The sequence below is a fragment of the Pelobates fuscus genome, chromosome 3 (genome assembly GCF_036172605.1).
Source record: "Pelobates fuscus isolate aPelFus1 chromosome 3, aPelFus1.pri, whole genome shotgun sequence".
Taxonomy (NCBI): domain Eukaryota; kingdom Metazoa; phylum Chordata; class Amphibia; order Anura; family Pelobatidae; genus Pelobates; species Pelobates fuscus.
This window is the reverse complement of record NC_086319.1, coordinates 395,332,760-395,351,195: the sequence shown is the minus strand read 5'-3', so window position 1 is coordinate 395,351,195 and position 18,436 is coordinate 395,332,760. Positions and strand designations below refer to the sequence as shown.

The following is an 18,436-nucleotide window of genomic DNA, read 5'->3' as shown; positions in this document are numbered from 1 at the left end:
AAAGGAGGAACCCTTAAAATGACACGCTAAATTAACAAGAGGACTCTATTTTTGGGTCCCGACCCCCAGGTTAAAAACCACAGAATTCATTTGAAACAGTCAGGAATCCTGCAGCATGTCAATTTTACCTACTGTAGATCAGCAGGACTTTTCCAGTTTTGGCCATCAACATAATGAAATAATCCAAGTACGGGATATATAGATAATATATGCTAAGCATGCTAAGAATGGGGCGTGTGCCTTGCGCTTTTTATCCAACTCTGGTATGACAAGAGATCTGTGCTTATTCTTCTCCAAAGCAAAAGCAGCATGACCCCGACGTGATTTGAACACGCAACCTTCTGATCTGGAGTCAGACGCGCTACCGTTGCGCCATGAGGTCTCACTGTGCAAGTGGGAGTGGTCGTCAACAGAGTAGCCAACAATGGTAGGTTATTTCCCCCAACCGACATAAAATTAGATAGATTCTGACATATTAAATATTCAGCCTAAAGAGGAAAGAAAATAAGTACTTTTCTTTTCAGCACAATACCACTGTAATTGAAGGCAAAGCCAAACAGAAAGGCACCAGCTAGCCAGTTTCTGTGTTTGCGGCAATGTGAAGCCATACCGGTTTAATTACATTACAATGGAACATGCAAATGCTGGGGTGAATCGTGCATGGTGTGGAATTCTCCACGTGACTTACTCTTTGCTAGCTTTATATTTAGGACAATTTGTGGCCTCTTTCAAGTGAGAAGAAAGATGTTAAATTCTCTTCCTAAAGAAGGTGTTTTATGGCATTCAGTAGATGTATTTGAGGATGGCCTCGATGTTCTTGTGGCAAAGCTGGAAACTATGCCACTATAGTATCTAAAGTGGGTATTGTGACACAGCTTGTTGATCCAAGGAGAAATCGGAAATGCAAATATGGAGTTCTAAAGGAATCCTGCTTCCCAATTTGGGGCACAATTGAAAATGACTTCAGGTCTTTCATTTTTTTCCCTTTCTCCTTCATTTGGAACAACAAGGGGAAGAAGGGTGGGTGAATGGTTGAACCTGAGTCTTCTTTTCATACTGAATTACTTTTGTAACTTTCTGTGATACTGTTCCATGTTTAAAGATCAAAGGAGTATGAAACAAGTGCATTTCCAAGCCTACGTAAGTTGCACCTTGTGGCAAATAAGGAAGCGGTATTCAAACGGCGTGATGCGTTTATGGAAGAAAAAAGGAGCTTGATGGCAGCGGTGGGATTCGAACCAACGCCCCCGAAGAGACTGGAGCCTTAATCCAGCGCCTTAGACCGCTCGGCCACGCTACCTGCGCATGTTTCCGGCGGCTGTGTACTCACAACACGCACGCCATTTGGCAGCGTTCTGATCATTTCATTTTCTTTCTTGTCAAAAGGTTGCAAGTCCCGACAATATCTTTCCACACTCATGTGGCACGGCTGGCGGCATAGCTCATTTAGAGCGCCTTCACCTCTACAGGACGGCAAAAATACAAGAAAACTAGATCAATTCTAAAATATTACACATCCCCCTCTATTTATTCTCACACAGAACAAATATTATCCTAATATATATAAATATATATATATATATATATATCAAAAGAGTTTGAAGCGCAAGTTCCTCGTGTTACATTCAGGTGAAAGCTGCTAGCGTGTCAAATGACCACCAACAGGTGCAAACACAAGATAACAATTCACCACCAGCATAGGGAAAGTGCTGTGCCCAGTATTCAGCATTCAAATGCTGCCTCTAGGAAATCAATTCATGAACCTGTTTTGACTGGGAGTAAAGCAAAAAAAAAAAGGAGGAACCCTTAAAATGACACGCTAAATTAACAAGAGGACTCTATTTTTGGGTCCCGACCCCCAGGTTAAAAACCACAGAATTCATTTGAAACAGTCAGGAATCCTGCAGCATGTCAATTTTACCTACTGTAGATCAGCAGGACTTTTCCAGTTTTGGCCATCAACATAATGAAATAATCCAAGTACGGGATATATAGATAATATATGCTAAGCATGCTAAGAATGGGGCGTGTGCCTTGCGCTTTTTATCCAACTCTGGTATGACAAGAGATCTGTGCTTATTCTTCTCCAAATCAAAAGCAGCATGAACCCCGACGTGATTTCAACACAAACCTTCTGATCTGGAGTCAGACGCGCTACCGTTGCGCCACGAGGTCTCACTGTGCAGGTGGGAGTGGTCGTCAACAGAGTAGCCAACAAAGGTAGGTTATTTCCCCCAACCGACATAAAATTAGATAGATTCTGACATATTAAATATTCAGCCTAAAGAGGAAAGAAAATAAGTACTTTTCTTTTCAGCACAATACCACTGTAATTGAAGGCAAAGCCAAACAGAAAGGCACCAGCTAGCCAGTTTCTGTGTTTGCGGCAATGTGAAGCCATACCGGTTTAATTACATTACAATGGAACATGCAAATGCTGGGGTGAATCGTGCATGGTGTGGAATTCTCCACGTGACTTACTCTTTGCTAGCTTTATCTTTAGGACAATTTGTGGCCTCTTTCAAGTGAGAAGAAAGATGTTAAATTCTCTTCCTAAAGAAGGTGTTTTATGGCATTCAGTAGATGTATTTGAGGATGGCCTCGATGTTCTTGTGGCAAAGCTGGAAACTATGCCACTATAGTATCTAAAGTGGGTATTGTGACACAGCTTGTTGATCCAAGGAGAAATCAGAAATGCAAATATGGAGTTCTAAAGGAATCCTGCTTCCCAATTTGGGGCACAATTGAAAATGACTTCAGGTCTTTCATTTTTTTTCCTTTCTCCTTCATTTGGAACAACAAGGGGAAGAAGGGTGGGTGAATGGTTGAACCTGAGTCTTCTTTTCATCCTGAATTACTTTTGTAACTTTCTGTGATACTGTTCCATGTTTAAAGATCAAAGGAGTATGAAACAAGTACATTTCCAAGCCTACGTAAGTTGCACCTTGTGGCAAATAAGGAAGCGGTATTCAAACGGCGTGATGCGTTTATGGAAGAAAAAAGGAGCTTGATGGCAGCGGTGGGATTCGAACCCACGCCCCCGAAGAGACTGGAGCCTTAATCCAGCGCCTTAGACCGCTCGGCCACGCTACCTGCACATGCTTCTGGCGGCTGTGTACTCACAACACGCACGCCATTTGGCAGCGTTCTGATCATTTCATTTTCTTTCTTGTCAAAAGGTTGCAAGTCCCGACAATATCTTTCCACACTCATGTGGCACTGCTGGCGGCATAGCTCATTTAGAGCACCTTCACCTCTACAGGACGGCAAAAATACAAGAAAACTAGATCAATTCTAAAATATTACACATCCCCCTCTATTTATTCTCACACAGAACAAATATTATCCTAATATATATAAATATATATATATATATATATATATATATCAAAAGAGTTTGAAGCGCAAGTTCCTCGTGTTACATTCAGGTGAAAGCTGCTAGCGTGTCAAATGACCACCTACAGGTGCAAACACAAGATAACAATTCACCACCAGCATAGGGAAAGTGCTGTGCCCAGTATTCAGCATTCAAATGCTGCCTCTAGGAAATCAATTCATGAACCTGTTTTGACTGGGAGTAAAGCAAAAAAAAAAGGAGGAACCCTTAAAATGACACGCTAAATTAACAAGAGGACTCTATTTTTGGGTCCCGACCCCCAGGTTAAAAACCACAGAATTCATTTGAAACAGTCAGGAATCCTGCAGCATGTCAATTTTACCTACTGTAGATCAGCAGGACTTTTCCAGTTTTGGCCATCAACATAATGAAATAATCCAAGTACGGGATATATAGATAATATATGCTAAGCATGCTAAGAATGGGGCGTGTGCCTTGCGCTTTTTATCCAACTCTGGTATGACAAGAGATCTGTGCTTATTCTTCTCCAAAGCAAAAGCAGCATGACCCCGACGTGATTTGAACACGCAACCTTCTGATCTGGAGTCAGACGCGCTACCGTTGCACCACGAGGTCTCACTATGCAGGTGAGAGTGGTCGTCAACAGAGTAGCAAACAAAGGTAGGTTATTTCGCCCAACCGACATAAAATTAGATAGATTCTGACATATTAAATATTCAGCCTAAAGAGGAAAGAAAATAAGTACTTTTCTTTTCAGCACAATACCACTGTAATTGAAGGCAAAGCCAAACAGAAAGGCACCAGCTAGCCAGTTTCTGTGTTTGCGGCAATGTGAAGCCATACCGGTTTAATTACATTACAATGGAACATGCAAATGCTGGGGTGAATCGTGCATGGTGTGGAATTCTCCACGTGACTTACTCTTTGCTAGCTTTATATTTAGGACAATTTGTGGCCTCTTTCAAGTGAGAAGAAAGATGTTAAATTCTCTTCCTAAAGAAGGTGTTTTATGGCATTCAGTAAATGTATTTGAGGATGGCCTCGATGTTCTTGTGGCAAAGCTGGAAACTATGCCACTATAGTATCTAAAGTGGGTATTGTGACACAGCTTATTGATCCAAGGAGAAATCAGAAATGCAAATATGGAGTTCTAAAGGAATCCTGCTTCCCAATTTGGGGCACAATTGAAAATGACTTCAGGTCTTTCATTTTTTTTCCTTTCTCCTTCATTTGGAACAACAAGGGGAAGAAGGGTGGGTGAATGGTTGAACCTGAGTCTTCTTTTCATCCTGAATTACTTTTGTAACTTTCTGTGATACTGTTCCATGTTTAAAGATCAAAGGAGTATGAAACAAGTGCATTTCCAAGCCTACGTAAGTTGCACCTTGTGGCAAATAAGGAAGCGGTATTCAAACGGCGTGATGCGTTTATGGAAGAAAAAAGGAGCTTGATGGCAGCGGTGGGATTCGAACCCACGCCCCCGAAGAGACTGGAGCCTTAATCCAGCGCCTTAGACCGCTCGGCCACGCTACCTGCGCATGTTTCTGGCGGCTGTGTACTCACAACACGCACGCCATTTGGCAGCGTTCTGATCATTTCATTTTCTTTCTTGTCAAAAGGTTGCAAGTCCCGACAATATCTTTCCACACTCATGTGGCACTGCTGGCGGCATAGCTCATTTAGAGCGCCTTCACCTCTACAGGACGGCAAAAATACAAGAAAACTAGATCAATTCTAAAATATTACACATCCCCCTCTATTTATTCTCACACAGAACAAATATTATCCTAATATATATAAATATATATATATATATCAAAAGAGTTTGAAGCGCAAGTTCCTCGTGTTACATTCAGGTGAAAGCTGCTAGCGTGTCAAATGACCACCAACAGGTGCAAACACAAGATAACAATTCACCACCAGCATAGGGAAAGTGCTGTGCCCAGTATTCAGCATTCAAATGCTGCCTCTAGGAAATCAATTCATGAACCTGTTTTGACTGGGAGTAAAGCAAAAAAAAAAAGGAGGAACCCTTGAAAATGACACGCTAAATTAACAAGAGGACTCTATTTTTGGGTCCCGACCCCCAGGTTAAAAACCACAGAATTCATTTGAAACAGTCAGGAATCCTGCAGCATGTCAATTTTACCTACTGTAGATCAGCAGGACTTTTCCAGTTTTGGCCATCAACATAATGAAATAATCCAAGTACGGGATATATAGATAATATATGCTAAGCATGCTAAGAATGGGGCGTGTGCCTTGCGCTTTTTATCCAACTCTGGTATGACAAGAGATCTGTGCTTATTCTTCTCCAAAGCAAAAGCAGCATGAACCCCGACGTGATTTGAACACAAACCTTCTGATCTGGAGTCAGACGCGCTACCGTTGCGCCACGAGGTCTCACTGTGCAGGTGGGAGTGGTCGTCAACAGAGTAGCCAACAAAGGTAGGTTATTTCCCCCAACCGACATAAAATTAGATAGATTCTGACATATTAAATATTCAGCCTAAAGAGGAAAGAAAATAAGTACTTTTCTTTTCAGCACAATACCACTGTAATTGAAGGCAAAGCCAAACAGAAAGGCACCAGCTAGCCAGTTTCTGTGTTTGCGGCAATGTGAAGCCATACCGGTTTAATTACATTACAATGGAACATGCAAATGCTGGGGTGAATCGTGCATGGTGTGGAATTCTCCACGTGACTTACTCTTTGCTAGCTTTATATTTAGGACAATTTGTGGCCTCTTTCAAGTGAGAAGAAAGATGTTAAATTCTCTTCCTAAAGAAGGTGTTTTATGGCATTCAGTAGATGTATTTGAGGATGGCCTCGATGTTCTTGTGGCAAAGCTGGAAACTATGCCACTATAGTATCTAAAGTGGGTATTGTGACACAGCTTGTTGATCCAAGGAGAAATCAGAAATGCAAATATGGAGTTCTAAAGGAATCCTGCTTCCCAATTTGGGGCACAATTGAAAATGACTTCAGGTCTTTCATTTTTTTTCCTTTCTCCTTCATTTGGAACAACAAGGGGAAGAAGGGTGGGTGAATGGTTGAACCTGAGTCTTCTTTTCATCCTGAATTACTTTTGTAACTTTCTGTGATACTGTTCCATGTTTAAAGATCAAAGGAGTATGAAACAAGTACATTTCCAAGCCTACGTAAGTTGCACCTTGTGGCAAATAAGGAAGCGGTATTCAAACGGCGTGATGCGTTTATGGAAGAAAAAAGGAGCTTGATGGCAGCGGTGGGATTCGAACCCACGCACCCGAAGAGACTGGAGCCTTAATCCAGCACCTTAGACCGCTCGGCCACGCTACCTGCGCATGTTTCTGGCGGCTGTGTACTCACAACACGCACGCCATTTGGCAGCGTTCTGATCATTTCATTTTCTTTCTTGTCAAAAGGTTGCAAGTCCCGACAATATCTTTCCACACTCATGTGGCACTGCTGGCGGCATAGCTCATTTAGAGCACCTTCACCTCTACAGGACGGCAAAAATACAAGAAAACTAGATCAATTCTAAAATATTACACATCCCCCTCTATTTATTCTCACACAGAACAAATATTATCCTAATATATATAAATATATATATATATATATATCAAAAGAGTTTGAAGCGCAAGTTCCTCGTGTTACATTCAGGTGAAAGCTGCTAGCGTGTCAAATGACCACCAACAGGTGCAAACACAAGATAACAATTCACCACCAGCATAGGGAAAGTGCTGTGCCCAGTATTCAGCATTCAAATGCTGCCTCTAGGAAATCAATTCATGAACCTGTTTTGACTGGGAGTAAAGCAAAAAAAAAAGGAGGAACCCTTAAAATGACACGCTAAATTAACAAGAGGACTCTATTTTTGGGTCCCGACCCCCAGGTTAAAAACCACAGAATTCATTTGAAACAGTCAGGAATCCTGCAGCATGTCAATTTTACCTACTGTAGATCAGCAGGACTTTTCCAGTTTTGGCCATCAACATAATGAAATAATCCAAGTACGGGATATATAGATAATATATGCTAAGCATGCTAAGAATGGGGCGTGTGCCTTGCGCTTTTTATCCAACTCTGGTATGACAAGAGATCTGTGCTTATTCTTCTCCAAAGCAAAAGCAGCATGACCCCGTCGTGATTTGAACACGCAACCTTCTGATCTGGAGTCAGACGCGCTACCATTGCGCCACGAGGTCTCACTGTGCAGGTGGGAGTGGTCGTCAACAGAGTAGCCAACAAAGGTAGGTTATTTCGCCCAACCGACATAAAATTAGATAGATTCTGACATATTAAATATTCAGCCTAAAGAGGAAAGAAAATAAGTACTTTTCTTTTCAGCACAATACCACTGTAATTGAAGGCAAAGCCAAACAGAAAGGCACCAGCTAGCCAGTTTCTGTGTTTGCGGCAATGTGAAGCCATACCGGTTTAATTACATTACAATGGAACATGCAAATGCTGGGGTGAATCGTGCATGGTGTGGAATTCTCCACGTGACTTACTCTTTGCTAGCTTTATATTTAGGACAATTTGTGGCCTCTTTCAAGTGAGAAGAAAGATGTTAAATTCTCTTCCTAAAGAAGGTGTTTTATGGCATTCAGTAGATGTATTTGAGGATGGCCTCGATGTTCTTGTGGCAAAGCTGGAAACTATGCCACTATAGTATCTAAAGTGGGTATTGTGACACAGCTTGTTGATCCAAGGAGAAATCGGAATGCACATATGGAGTTCTAAAGGAATCCTGCTTCCCAATTTGGGGCACAATTGAAAATGACTTAATGTCTTTCATTTTTTTTCCTTTCTCCTTCATTTGGAACAACAAGGGGAAGAAAGGTGGGTGAATGGTTGAACCTGAGTCTTCTTTTCATCCTGAATTACTTTTGTAACTTTCTGTGATACTGTTCCATGTTTAAAGATCAAAGGAGTATGAAACAAGTGCATTTCCAAGCCTACGTAAGTTGCACCTTGTGGCAAATAAGGAAGCGGTATTCAAACGGCGTGATGCGTTTATGGAAGAAAAAAGGAGCTTGATGGCAGCGGTGGGATTCGAACCCACGCCCCCGAAGAGACTGGAGCCTTAATCCAGCGCCTTAGACCGCTCGGCCACGCTACCTGCGCATGTTTCCGGCGGCTGTGTACTCACAACACACACGCCATTTGGCAGCGTTCTGATCATTTCATTTTCTTTCTTGTCAAAAGGTTGCAAGTCCCGACAATATCTTTCCACACTCATGTGGCACGGCTGGCGGCATAGCTCATTTAGAGCGCCTTCACCTCTACAGGACGGCAAAAATACAAGAAAACTAGATCAATTCTAAAATATTACACATCCCCCTCTATTTATTCTCACACAGAACAAATATTATCCTAATATATATAAATATATATATATATATATCAAAAGAGTTTGAAGCGCAAGTTCCTCGTGTTACATTCAGGTGAAAGCTGCTAGCGTGTCAAATGACCACCTACAGGTGCAAACAGAAGATAACAATTCACCACCAGCATAGGGAAAGTGCTGTGACCAGTATTCAGCATTCAAATGCTGCCTCTAGGAAATCAATTCATGAACCTGTTTTGACTGGGAGTAAAGCAAAAAAAAAAGGAGGAACCCTTAAAATGACACGCTAAATTAACAAGAGGACTCTATTTTTGGGTCCCGACCCCCAGGTTAAAAACCACAGAATTCATTTGAATCAGTCAGGAATCCTGCAGCATGTCAATTTTACCTACTGTAGATCAGCAGGACTTTTCCAGTTTTGGCCATCAACATAATGAAATAATCCAAGTACGGGATATATAGATAATATATGCTAAGCATGCTAAGAATGGGGCGTGTGCCTTGCGCTTTTTATCCAACTCTGGTATGACAAGAGATCTGTGCTTATTCTTCTCCAAAGCTAAAGCAGCATGACCCCGACGTGATTTGAACACGCAACCTTCTGATCTGGAGTCAGACGCGCTACCGTTGCACCACGAGGTCTCACTGTGCAGGTGGGAGTGGTCGTCAACAGAGTAGCCAACAAAGGTAGGTTATTTCCCCCAACCGACATAAAATTAGATAGATTCTGACATATTAAATATTCAGCCTAAAGAGGAAAGAAAATAAGTACTTTTCTTTTCAGCACAATACCACTGTAATTGAAGGCAAAGCCAAACAGAAAGGCACCAGCTAGCCAGTTTCTGTGTTTGCGGCAATGTGAAGCCATACCGGTTTAATTACATTACAATGGAACATGCAAATGCTGGGGTGAATCGTGCATGGTGTGGAATTCTCCACGTGACTTACTCTTTGCTAGCTTTATATTTAGGACAATTTGTGGCCTCTTTCAAGTGAGAAGAAAGATGTTAAATTCTCTTCCTAAAGAAGGTGTTTTATGGCATTCAGTAGATGTATTTGAGGATGGCCTCGATGTTCTTGTGGCAAAGCTGGAAACTATGCCACTATAGTATCTAAAGTGGGTATTGTGACACAGCTTGTTGATCCAAGGAGAAATCGGAAATGCAAATATGGAGTTCTAAAGGAATCCTGCTTCCCAATTTGGGGCACAATTGAAAATGACTTCAGGTCTTTCATTTTTTTTCCTTTCTCCTTCATTTGAAACAACAAGGGGAAGAAGGGTGGGTGAATGGTTGAACCTGAGTCTTCTTTTCATCCTGAATTACTTTTGTAACTTTCTGTGATACTGTTCCATGTTTAAATATCAAAGGAGTATGAAACAAGTGCATTTCCAAGCCTACGTAAGTTGCACCTTGTGGCAAATAAGGAAGCGGTATTCAAACGGCGTGATGCGTTTATGGAAGAAAAAAGGAGCTTGATGGCAGCGGTGGGATTCAAACCCACGCCCCCGAAGAGACAGGAGCCTTAATCCAGCGCCTTAGACCGCTCGGCCACGCTACCTGCGCATGTTTCCGGCGGCTGTGTACTCACAACACGCACGCCATTTGGCAGCGTTCTGATCATTTCATTTTCTTTCTTGTCAAAAGGTTGCAAGTCCCGACAATATCTTTCCACACTCATGTGGCACTGCTGGCGGCATAGCTCATTTAGAGCGCCTTCACCTTTACAGGACGGCAAAAATACAAGAAAACTAGATCAATTCTAAAATATTACACATCCCCCTCTATTTATTCTCACACAGAACAAATATTATCCTAATATATATAAATATATATATATATATATATCAAAAGAGTTTGAAGCGCAAGTTCCTCGTGTTACATTCAGGTGAAAGCTGCTAGCGTGTCAAATGACCACCAACAGGTGCAAACACAAGATAACAATTCACCACCAGCATAGGGAAAGTGCTGTGCCCAGTATTCAGCATTCAAATGCTGCCTCTAGGAAATCAATTCATGAACCTGTTTTGACTGGGAGTAAAGCAAAAAAAAAAGGAGGAACCCTTAAAATGACACGCTAAATTAACAAGAGGACTCTATTTTTGGGTCCCGACCCCCAGGTTAAAAACCACAGAACTCATTTGAAACAGTCAGGAATCCTGCAGCATGTCAATTTTACCTACTGTAGATCAGCAGGACTTTTCCAGTTTTGGCCATCAACATAATGAAATAATCCAAGTACGGGATATATAGATAATATATGCTAAGCATGCTAAGAATGGGGCGTGTGCCTTGCGCTTTTTATCCAACTCTGGTATGACAAGAGATCTGTGCTTATTCTTCTCCAAAGCAAAAGCAGCATGACCCCGACGTGATTTGAACACGCAACCTTCTGATCTGGAGTCAGACGCGCCACCGTTGCGCCACGAGGTCTCACTGTGCAGGTGAGAGTGGTCGTCAACAGAGTAGCAAACAAAGGTAGGTTATTTCCCCCAACCGACATAAAATTAGATAGATTCTGACATATTAAATATTCAGCCTAAAGAGGAAAGAAAATAAGTACTTTTCTTTTCAGCACAATACCACTGTAATTGAAGGCAAAGCCAAACAGAAAGGCACCAGCTAGCCAGTTTCTGTGTTTGCGGCAATGTGAAGCCATACCGGTTTAATTACATTACAATGGAACATGCAAATGCTGGGGTGAATCGTGCATGGTGTGGAATTCTCCACGTGACTTACTCTTTGCTAGCTTTATATTTAGGACAATTTGTGGCCTCTTTCAAGTGAGAAGAAAGATGTTAAATTCTCTTCCTAAAGAAGGTGTTTTATGGCATTCAGTAAATGTATTTGAGGATGGCCTCGATGTTCTTGTGGCAAAGCTGGAAACTATGCCACTATAGTATCTAAAGTGGGTATTGTGACACAGCTTGTTGATCCAAGGAGAAATCAGAAATGCAAATATGGAGTTCTAAAGGAATCCTGCTTCCCAATTTGGGGCACAATTGAAAATGACTTCAGGTCTTTCATTTTTTTTCCTTTCTCCTTCATTTGGAACAACAAGGGGAAGAAGGGTGGGTGAATGGTTGAACCTGAGTCTTCTTTTCATCCTGAATTACTTTTGTAACTTTCTGTGATACTGTTCCATGTTTAAAGATCAAAGGAGTATGAAACAAGTGCATTTCCAAGCCTACGTAAGTTGCACCTTGTGGCAAATAAGGAAGCGGTATTCAAACGGCGTGATGCGTTTATGGAAGAAAAAAGGAGCTTGATGGCAGCGGTGGGATTCGAACCCACGCCCCCGAAGAGACTGGAGCCTTAATCCAGCGCCTTAGACCGCTCGGCCACGCTACCTGCGCATGTTTCTGGCGGCTGTGTACTCACAACACGCACGCCATTTGGCAGCGTTCTGATCATTTCATTTTCTTTCTTGTCAAAAGGTTGCAAGTCCCGACAATATCTTTCCACACTCATGTGGCACTGCTGGCGGCATAGCTCATTTAGAGCGCCTTCACCTCTACAGGACGGCAAAAATACAAGAAAACTAGATCAATTCTAAAATATTACACATCCCCCTCTATTTATTCTCACACAGAACAAATATTATCCTAATATATATAAATATATATATATATATCAAAAGAGTTTGAAGCGCAAGTTCCTCGTGTTACATTCAGGTGAAAGCTGCTAGCGTGTCAAATGACCACCAACAGGTGCAAACACAAGATAACAATTCACCACCAGCATAGGGAAAGTGCTGTGCCCAGTATTCAGCATTCAAATGCTGCCTCTAGGAAATCAATTCATGAACCTGTTTTGACTGGGAGTAAAGCAAAAAAAAAAAGGAGGAACCCTTAAAATGACACGCTAAATTAACAAGAGGACTCTATTTTTGGGTCCCGACCCCCAGGTTAAAAACCACAGAATTCATTTGAAACAGTCAGGAATCCTGCAGCATGTCAATTTTACCTACTGTAGATCAGCAGGACTTTTCCAGTTTTGGCCATCAACATAATTAAATAATCCAAGTACGGGATATATAGATAATATATGCTAAGCATGCTAAGAATGGGGCGTGTGCCTTGCGCTTTTTATCCAACTCTGGTATGACAAGAGATCTGTGCTTATTCTTCTCCAAAGCAAAAGCAGCATGACCCCGACGTGATTTGAACACAAACCTTCTGATCTGTAGTCAGACGCGCTACCGTTGCGCCACGAGGTCTCACTGTGCAGGTGGGAGTGGTCGTCAACAGAGTAGCCAACAAAGGTAGGTTATTTCCCCCAACCGACATAAAATTAGATAGATTCTGACATATTAAATATTCAGCCTAAAGAGGAAAGAAAATAAGTACTTTTCTTTTCAGCACAATACCAATGTAATGGAAGAAAAAAGGAGCTTGATGGCAGCGGTGGGATTCGAACCCACGCCCCCGAAGAGACTGGAGCCTTAATCCAGCGCCTTAGACCGCTCGGCCACGCTACCTGCGCATGTTTCCGGCGGCTGTGTACTCACAACACGCACACCATTTGGCAGCGTTCTGATCATTTCATTTTCTTTCTTGTCAAAAGGTTGCAAGTCCCGACAATATCTTTCCACACTCATGTGGCACGGCTGGCGGCATAGCTCATTTAGAGCGCCTTCACCTCTACAGGACGGCAAAAATACAAGAAAACTAGATCAATTCTAAAATATTACACATCCCCCTCTATTTATTCTCACACAGAACAAATATTATCCTAATATATATAAATATATATATATATCAAAAGAGTTTGAAGCGCAAGTTCCTCGTGTTACATTCAGGTGAAAGCTGCTAGCGTGTCAAATGACCACCAACAGGTGCAAACACAAGATAACAATTCACCACCAGCATAGGGAAAGTGCTGTGCCCAGTATTCAGCATTCAAATGCTGCCTCTAGGAAATCAATTCATGAACCTGTTTTGACTGGGAGTAAAGCAAAAAAAAAAAGGAGGAACCCTTAAAATGACACGCTAAATTAACAAGTGGACTCTATTTTTGGGTCCCGACCCCCAGGTTAAAAACCACAGAATTCATTTGAAACAGTCAGGAATTCTGCAGCATGTCAATTTTACCTACTGTAGATCAGCAGGACTTTTCCAGTTTTGGCCATCAACATAATGAAATAATCCAAGTACGGGATATATAGATAATATATGCTAAGCATGCTAAGAATGGGGCGTGTGCCTTGCGCTTTTTATCCAACTCTGGTATGACAAGAGATCTGTGCTTATTCTTCTCCAAAGCAAAAGCAGCATGAACCCCGACGTGATTTGAACACAAACCTTCTGATCTGTAGTCAGGCGCGCTACCGTTGCGCCACGAGGTCTCACTGTGCAGGTGGGAGTGGTCGTCAACAGAGTAGCCAACAAAGGTAGGTTATTTCCCCCAACCGACATAAAATTAGATAGATTCTGACATATTAAATATTCAGCCTAAAGAGGAAAGAAAATAAGTACTTTTCTTTTCAGCACAATACCACTGTAATTGAAGGCAAAGCCAAACAGAAAGGCACCAGCTAGCCAGTTTCTGTGTTTGCGGCAATGTGAAGCCATACCGGTTTAATTACATTACAATGGAACATGCAAATGCTGGGGTGAATCGTGCATGGTGTGGAATTCTCCACGTGACTTACTCTTTGCTAGCTTTATATTTAGGACAATTTGTGGCCTCTTTCAAGTGAGAAGAAAGATGTTAAATTCTCTTCCTAAAGAAGGTGTTTTATGGCATTCAGTAGATGTATTTGAGGATGGCCTCGATGTTCTTGTGGCAAAGCTGGAAACTATGCCACTATAGTATCTAAAGTGGGTATTGTGACACAGCTTGTTGATCCAAGGAGAAATCAGAAATGCAAATATGGAGTTCTAAAGGAATCCTGCTTCCCAATTTGGGGCACAATTGAAAATGACTTCAGGTCTTTCATTTTTTTTCCTTTCTCCTTCATTTGGAACAACAAGGGGAAGAAGGGTGGGTGAATGGTTGAACCTGAGTCTTCTTTTCATCCTGAATTACTTTTGTAACTTTCTGTGATACTGTTCCATGTTTAAAGATCAAAGGAGTATGAAACAAGTACATTTCCAAGCCTACGTAAGTTGCACCTTGTGGCAAATAAGGAAGCGGTATTCAAACGGCGTGATGCGTTTATGGAAGAAAAAAGGAGCTTGATGGCAGCGGTGGGATTCGAACCCACGCACCCGAAGAGACTGGAGCCTTAATCCAGCGCCTTAGACCGCTCGGCCACGCTACCTGCGCATGTTTCTGGCGGCTGTGTACTCACAACACGCACGCCATTTGGCAGCGTTCTGATCATTTCATTTTCTTTCTTGTCAAAAGGTTGCAAGTCCCGACAATATCTTTCCACACTCATGTGGCACTGCTGGCGGCATAGCTCATTTAGAGCACCTTCACCTCTACAGGACGGCAAAAATACAAGAAAACTAGATCAATTCTAAAATATTACACATCCCCCTCTATTTATTCTCACACAGAACAAATATTATCCTAATATATATAAATATATATATATATATATCAAAAGAGTTTGAAGCGCAAGTTCCTCGTGTTACATTCAGGTGAAAGCTGCTAGCGTGTCAAATGACCACCTACAGGTGCAAACACAAGATAACAATTCACCACCAGCATAGGGAAAGTGCTGTGCCCAGTATTCAGCATTCAAATGCTGCCTCTAGGAAATCAATTCATGAACCTGTTTTGACTGGGAGTAAAGCAAAAAAAAAAAGGAGGAACCCTTAAAATGACACGCTAAATTAACAAGAGGACTCTATTTTTGGGTCCCGACCCCCAGGTTAAAAACCACAGAATTCATTTGAAACAGTCAGGAATCCTGCAGCATGTCAATTTTACCTACTGTAGATCAGCAGGACTTTTCCAGTTTTGGCCATCAACATAATGAAATAATCCAAGTACGGGATATATAGATAATATATGCTAAGCATGCTAAGAATGGGGCGTGTGCCTTGCGCTTTTTATCCAACTCTGGTATGACAAGAGATCTGTGCTTATTCTTCTCCAAAGCAAAAGCAGCATGACCCCGTCGTGATTTGAACACGCAACCTTCTGATCTGGAGTCAGACGCGCTACCGTTGCGCCACGAGGTCTCACTGTGCAGGTGGGAGTGGTCGTCAACAGAGTAGCCAACAAAGGTAGGTTATTTCGCCCAACCGACATAAAATTAGATAGATTCTGACATATTAAATATTCAGCCTAAAGAGGAAAGAAAATAAGTACTTTTCTTTTCAGCACAATACCACTGTAATTGAAGGCAAAGCCAAACAGAAAGGCACCAGCTAGCCAGTTTCTGTGTTTGCGGCAATGTGAAGCCATACCGGTTTAATTACATTACAATGGAACATGCAAATGCTGGGGTGAATCGTGCATGGTGTGGAATTCTCCACGTGACTTACTCTTTGCTAGCTTTATATTTAGGACAATTTGTGGCCTCTTTCAAGTGAGAAGAAAGATGTTAAATTCTCTTCCTAAAGAAGGTGTTTTATGGCATTCAGTAGATGTATTTGAGGATGGCCTCGATGTTCTTGTGGCAAAGCTGGAAACTATGCCACTATAGTATCTAAAGTGGGTATTGTGACACAGCTTGTTGATCCAAGGAGAAATCGGAATGCACATATGGAGTTCTAAAGGAATCCTGCTTCCCAATTTGGGGCACAATTGAAAATGACTTAATGTCTTTCATTTTTTTTCCTTTCTCCTTCATTTGGAACAACAAGGGGAAGAAAGGTGGGTGAATGGTTGAACCTGAGTCTTCTTTTCATCCTGAATTACTTTTGTAACTTTCTGTGATACTGTTTCATGTTTAAAGATCAAAGGAGTATGAAACAAGTGCATTTCCAAGCCTACGTAAGTTGCACCTTGTGGCAAATAAGGAAGCGGTATTCAAACGGCGTGATGCGTTTATGGAAGAAAAAAGGAGCTTGATGGCAGCGGTGGGATTCGAACCCATGCCCCCGAAGAGACTGGAGCCTTAATCCAGCACCTTAGACCGCTCGGCCACGCTACCTGCGCATGTTTCCGGCGGCTGTGTACTCACAACACACACGCCATTTGGCAGCGTTCTGATCATTTCATTTTCTTTCTTGTCAAAAGGTTGCAAGTCCCGACAATATCTTTCCACACTCATGTGGCACGGCTGGCGGCATAGCTCATTTAGAGCGCCTTCACCTCTACAGGACGGCAAAAATACAAGAAAACTAGATCAATTCTAAAATATTACACATCCCCCTCTATTTATTCTCACACAGAACAAATATTATCCTAATATATATAAATATATATATATATATCAAAAGAGTTTGAAGCGCAAGTTCCTCGTGTTACATTCAGGTGAAAGCTGCTAGCGTGTCAAATGACCACCAACAGGTGCAAACACAAGATAACAATTCACCACCAGCATAGGGAAAGTGCTGTGCCCAGTATTCAGCATTCAAATGCTGCCTCTAGGAAATCAATTCATGAACCTGTTTTGACTGGGAGTAAAGCAAAAAAAAAAAGGAGGAACCCTTAAAATGACACGCTAAATTAACAAGAGGACTCTATTTTTGGGTCCCGACCCCCAGGTTAAAAACCACAGAATTCATTTGAAACAGTCAGGAATCCTGCAGCATGTCAATTTTACCTACTGTAGATCAGCAGGACTTTTCCAGTTTTGGCCATCAACATAATGAAATAATCCAAGTACGGGATTTATAGATAATATATGCTAAGCATGCTAAGAATGGGGCGTGTGCCTTGCGCTTTTTATCCAACTCTGGTATGACAAGAGATCTGTGCTTATTCTTCTCCAAAGCAAAAGCAGCATGACCCCGACGTGATTTGAACACACAACCTTCTGATCTGGAGTCAGACACGCTACCGTTGCGCCACGAGGTCTCACTGTGCAGGTGGGAGTGGTCGTCAACAGAGTAGCCAACAAAGGTAGGTTATTTCCCCCAACCGACATAAAATTAGATAGATTCTGACATATTAAATATTCAGCCTAAAGAGGAAAGAAAATAAGTACTTTTCTTTTCAGCACAATACCACTGTAATTGAAGGCAAAGCCAAACAGAAAGGCACCAGCTAGCCAGTTTCTGTGTTTGCGGCAATGTGAAGCCATACCGGTTTAATTACATTACAATGGAACATGCAAATGCTGGGGTGAATCGTGCATGGTGTGGAATTCTCCACGTGACTTACTCTTTGCTAGCTTTATATTTAGGACAATTTGTGGCCTCTTTCAAGTGAGAAGAAAGATGTTAAATTCTCTTCCTAAAGAAGGTGTTTTATGGCATTCAGTAGATGTATTTCAGGATGGCCTCGATGTTCTTGTGGCAAAGCTGGAAACTATGCCACTATAGTATCTAAAGTGGGTATTGTGACACAGCTTGTTGATCCAAGGAGAAATTGGAAATGCAAATATGGAGTTCTAAAGGAATCCTGCTTCCCAATTTGGGGCACAATTGAAAATGACTTCAGGTCTTTCATTTTTTTTCCTTTCTCCTTCATTTGGAACAACAAGGGGAAGAAGGGTGGGTGAATGGTTGAACCTGAGTCTTCTTTTCATCCTGAATTACTTTTGTAACTTTCTGTGATACTGTTCCATGTTTAAATATCAAAGGAGTATGAAACAAGTGCATTTCCAAGCCTACGTAAGTTGCACCTTGTGGCAAATAAGGAAGCGGTATTCAAACGGCGTGATGCGTTTATGGA

At 41.8% G+C, this 18,436-nt stretch overlaps 12 non-coding genes across 12 annotated transcripts; all 12 read right to left on the bottom strand.

Moving 5' to 3' along the window:
* Positions 1-310: 310 nt before the first annotated feature.
* On the bottom strand, positions 311-382 carry TRNAW-CCA (transfer RNA tryptophan (anticodon CCA)). Its single transcript has one exon. It is a non-coding gene; the product is annotated as a tRNA-Trp (tRNA).
* Positions 383-3,011: 2,629 nt separating this feature from the next.
* TRNAL-AAG (transfer RNA leucine (anticodon AAG)) lies at positions 3,012-3,093 on the bottom strand. The gene has a single exon. It is a non-coding gene; the product is annotated as a tRNA-Leu (tRNA).
* Positions 3,094-3,901: 808 nt separating this feature from the next.
* TRNAW-CCA (transfer RNA tryptophan (anticodon CCA)) lies at positions 3,902-3,973 on the bottom strand. Its single transcript has one exon. It is a non-coding gene; the product is annotated as a tRNA-Trp (tRNA).
* An 836-nt stretch (positions 3,974-4,809) lies between these two features.
* TRNAL-AAG (transfer RNA leucine (anticodon AAG)) lies at positions 4,810-4,891 on the bottom strand. The gene has a single exon. It is a non-coding gene; the product is annotated as a tRNA-Leu (tRNA).
* Positions 4,892-7,479: 2,588 nt separating this feature from the next.
* On the bottom strand, positions 7,480-7,551 carry TRNAW-CCA (transfer RNA tryptophan (anticodon CCA)). Its single transcript has one exon. It is a non-coding gene; the product is annotated as a tRNA-Trp (tRNA).
* An 835-nt stretch (positions 7,552-8,386) lies between these two features.
* TRNAL-AAG (transfer RNA leucine (anticodon AAG)) lies at positions 8,387-8,468 on the bottom strand. Its single transcript has one exon. It is a non-coding gene; the product is annotated as a tRNA-Leu (tRNA).
* A 798-nt stretch (positions 8,469-9,266) lies between these two features.
* On the bottom strand, positions 9,267-9,338 carry TRNAW-CCA (transfer RNA tryptophan (anticodon CCA)). The gene has a single exon. It is a non-coding gene; the product is annotated as a tRNA-Trp (tRNA).
* A 2,626-nt stretch (positions 9,339-11,964) lies between these two features.
* Positions 11,965-12,046, bottom strand: TRNAL-AAG (transfer RNA leucine (anticodon AAG)). Its single transcript has one exon. It is a non-coding gene; the product is annotated as a tRNA-Leu (tRNA).
* A 797-nt stretch (positions 12,047-12,843) lies between these two features.
* Positions 12,844-12,914, bottom strand: TRNAC-ACA (transfer RNA cysteine (anticodon ACA)). The gene has a single exon. It is a non-coding gene; the product is annotated as a tRNA-Cys (tRNA).
* Positions 12,915-13,093: 179 nt separating this feature from the next.
* Positions 13,094-13,175, bottom strand: TRNAL-AAG (transfer RNA leucine (anticodon AAG)). Its single transcript has one exon. It is a non-coding gene; the product is annotated as a tRNA-Leu (tRNA).
* Positions 13,176-15,759: 2,584 nt separating this feature from the next.
* Positions 15,760-15,831, bottom strand: TRNAW-CCA (transfer RNA tryptophan (anticodon CCA)). The gene has a single exon. It is a non-coding gene; the product is annotated as a tRNA-Trp (tRNA).
* Positions 15,832-17,545: 1,714 nt separating this feature from the next.
* Positions 17,546-17,617, bottom strand: TRNAW-CCA (transfer RNA tryptophan (anticodon CCA)). The gene has a single exon. It is a non-coding gene; the product is annotated as a tRNA-Trp (tRNA).
* Between the last annotated feature and the right edge of the window lie 819 nt (positions 17,618-18,436).